Consider the following 4,209-nt stretch of genomic DNA (forward strand, 5'->3'; position numbering starts at 1 on the left):
CGAGCGGCAACCTCCCGCTCTCTCTCGTGAAGCCAACACGGAAGTGACTAAAACTGCAATTCATCGACTGGCCGCTAGAGGCAGGCTCCAAAAGGGAGTCAGTCCCATAGACTCCCCATGATAAAATGCCCAACTTTACAGCAGAAAAAAATATGTTTACAGCCTGGTACAAAACGTGGTTTTGGTCTATATAGCTAATTTTGCCCTTCATGACAACTGTGAGGGGGGTGAATTTTTTTATAACTCATCCGTTTAAATTATATTAAGCCTTAAAGTTCTGTATAATTAAGGGCGTGGCCACTTGAGTGACAGGTGGATTGCTGCTGCTGTCACCACCGTCGAGCTAGGTGGGCGTGGTTTCAGCAACCAGCTCCCGCCTCTTTGCCCATTTTCGATTATCCGGGAGTGACGCGCGGTGACCCGCTGCCAAGATGGCGACGGCCGGCTCCGCCTACTTTAGGCTTCAAAAACGCTCTTCAGAAACCTACGGGTGACGTCACGGACACTAAGTCCATGTTTTTATACAGTCTATGGTCTACTTGCATATAGTCTGAAGTTTGTTTTCTGCGAACGATTGCGAGTTTGACATTCCTTTCAACATGCACAGCGTATCGTTGGTATCGTGCAACGAATTGGTGTCGCAGTGAATGTTTGCGGTTTATATAGAGGTGTCAGTGTTTTTCACGGCGGAGGATGCGAAACATTGGCGGAGCTTTTGAGTTCATGTCCGCTGACATTCCGAGTGCTCGCCGAACTGTCGCGCCGGCGCTGCTCGCGTCTCAATCATCAAATTAGCTATAATTTCGCCTGTACGCTCAGGTAAACTTTCATTGAAGACTCCGGGCCTGCTATCAAAAATACAGCTGCTAGGCTCCTTCAGTATTCCGTCTTCATCACTACATCAGCCTACACCATGTCGTGTTTTCTTTATGATGATGCACGCATAATCAGCTTTAGCATGTAATTCTTTATTAAACACTTTTCAGCTACGCAACATGAGCGCTAACTCCTCAGCAGTAAACACACCTTTGCAAGCTCAGTTGCCACCTTTAACGTGCATTTAATAGAAACACAACCATAAAACATTTCAGTATATTTTACTTTAATGATAAGTATTTACATACCTGTTTTCCAGCAAAAGAGATTATTTAATGATGTGTTTTACTCAGATTCACTCAATAACATTCAGTGTTTGAAACAACTATTTTGTTATGTGACATCATGAGCATTTATTATTATTATAGGCTTATGTAATATTTTACTCTGATAAAGACTGATACTTGCATTCTACCTTTTTGTGAAAATATCCTGTCACACCGTTAAGCTATCTGGTAGAACTCATTATAATCAGTGATGCGGTCTACACCATATATATATATATATACATATCTATGGTCTACACTGGATGCGGCGCGACACGAAGTTATTATGTTTTATTTGCGTTTATTCTACTACAACAATCTCTGGATACCTTGTCCTGGAATGGGGTAAATTTTACGACTTTGAAAGAGTATGAATGAAAACAGACACATTTTCTCGCTATGGTCTTAACATTTAATTTACATTAAACGTTGAAGTTAACATAAATATCCTTAAATTTTATTTTTCAGGTTGAGAAAGGCATTTATGCTTTTCCCAGCCTTTCTGTTAAAACTTAACTTCTACATTCTATCACTTTACTAACCTTATGGCCATTCCATCACAATGCAGTCGTTTAGAATCCCATGACTGCAGATGCAGAGAACCGTGGCTCTCACCTCATCTTTACACAGGTTATTCTTTTGGACTGGTGCTACTACTAATGCAGTTTCTGTCAAGGTGATGCACACATGGTCATTCTCCCACTTGAGGTCTAGATAAGATCTGGCTTAATGCTCAGCAGGCATCTTTAAGCTATAATCACAAGGCATGTTTATCTTTGCGGCTTCTGATGGTGGGTTCATTCTGTTTCCTCAAATCTATTGGCTTTGGTCTTACTTGGCTTATCGCGGGCTTCATATCACATAGCTTATCGAGGCCTCTGTATAACATGGTGTATCGTGGCCTTCACATTACACAGCCTATCGTGGCACTTCACATAACTTTGCTCATTGTGGTCATCAGCTAGTCTCACTACTATTGTTTTTGAAACTGCCTATCGTGGCCTTCACATTATACAGCCTATCGTGGCACTTCACATAACTTTGCTCATTGTGGTCATCAAACTAGTCTCACTATTATTGTTTATGAAACTCTGCCTATCGTGGCCTTCACATTACACAGCCTGTCACGGCATTCTCATAAAATGGCCTAACGTGGCCCTTCACATAACTCTGCTCATTATGGTCATCTGGTAAGTCTGACTATTATTATTCATGAATCTCGGCCTATCATAACCCTCCAAATAACTGATCTATCGTGGCTTTTATGTTACATGACAAGCGTTGTCTTTGTGTTAATTGGCCTAATGGCGAACAGTCTGTTTATAAATATTAATATTTATGCCTTCTTTCGTCATAAAGTTTTATATGTTTCTCTTCGCTAGCTACTGGTGGTGGTTTCATTTGTTTTTTTACTAAATCTTTGGCTTCAGACTTCACAAATACTTCCCTTCTCATAATTGGCCAATCATTGTCTTTCATCACTTTATTCACATAATTGGCTTACCGTGTTCTTTGCATAACACGGCCTATTGTGGCCGTCAGGTAAAACTGAATATTATCGTTTATATAACCCGGCATATCGTGGCCCCTCACATAATTGGCCTTTCATAGCTTTTCTTCATTTATTCACAAAAATGGCATATCATGACCCTTCGTGTAGCACGGCCTATCGAGGCAATTAGGTAAGACTGATTATGGTTTTAGGTAATCTGGCCTTAGTGGCCCTTCAAGTAACTGGCATATCATGGCTTTTATTGTTTATTCTCATTATTGGCTTATTGCAGCCTTTCGTAGCATAGCCTATCGTGGCCATTCGCATAGCACAGACCATCTCAGCCCTTCGCATAGCACAGCTTTTGCATAGCATGGCCTATCACAGCCTTTCGCATATCACGGACTATCAGAGCTTTTCGCATACTATGGCCTATTGCGGCTTTTCGCTTAGCACAGACAATCACAGTCTTTTGCATAGCATGGCCTTTCGTGGCTTTTCGCATAGCATGGCCTACCATAGTCTTTCACATAGCACAGCCTATCGCGGCCTTTCACATAGCACATTTATAACATGGCCTATCCGTGCCTTTCACATCACATGGCCTATCGGGGCTATCAGGTAGACTGACTATTGTTGATTTTATATAAGCTGGCCTTTAGTGGCCCTTTTCTTAATTGGCTTATCATGGCTTTTCGTTGTTTATTCACATAATTAGCTTATGTCACTTCACGCTGCATGGCCTATCGAGGCCTTCGCATAGCACGGCCTATCGTGGCCATCTGGTAAAACTGAATATTATCGTTTATGTAACTTGGACTATTGTGTTTTCATCATTTTATTCACAAATGGCATATCTTATCCTCATGCAAGGGTTTTCTTTAAACAGTGCTTTTACGGCTTCAATAGCTACCTAAAGTTCAATTAGCTAGTAAGGCGTCGCTGTAAAATAAGTGTTCTTAGCCTTCTGCAAGGGTATTGTTCCACAAGGTTTATTTATCAATCTTCATTCTGTGTCCCATGCTTTCTTAGTATTTCTTTAATTACGTGACATGTGATCTGGTTTATTTTCTTTTGGGAGTTCACTCGTTGGGTTCCAATGGTTAGATGGAGTTTTGTCTGCAGAGTCTTTCAAGCATTTGCGGGAGTCAAGCCCAAGATTATTTATATTCATTTCATTACTGGTATTTACACTCTTTGTGTTTGTAACCCGGCCTACTGTGGTTTCTACGTAACATGACCTACGTGGTCTATCTGCGTTAATCGACCTAACGTGTTAATCGGCCTGATATGGCCTCTCATCATCCCGTCGGGGCCTCCACGCTGCACAGCCTGTCGGGGCCTTCACTTTACATGGCCTTTCAAGGCTTCAAATTACACAGCCATTAGTTGCCTTTGCACAATATGGCCTAGTGCGACCATCAGGTAAGTCTGAATATTATTGTTTATTTAACTTAGCCTATCCTGGCCCTTCACAACATTTGGCCTATCATGGCTTTTCTCATTACATTAACTACGCTGCATTTGCGTTAAATGGCATATGTGGCCTGTCATAACATAGCTCATATAGTCATT

This window comes from Sinocyclocheilus rhinocerous, unplaced genomic scaffold (genome assembly GCF_001515625.1).
Source record: "Sinocyclocheilus rhinocerous isolate Xijiao unplaced genomic scaffold, SAMN03320098_v1.1 scaffold3323, whole genome shotgun sequence".
Lineage (NCBI taxonomy): Eukaryota > Metazoa > Chordata > Actinopteri > Cypriniformes > Cyprinidae > Sinocyclocheilus > Sinocyclocheilus rhinocerous.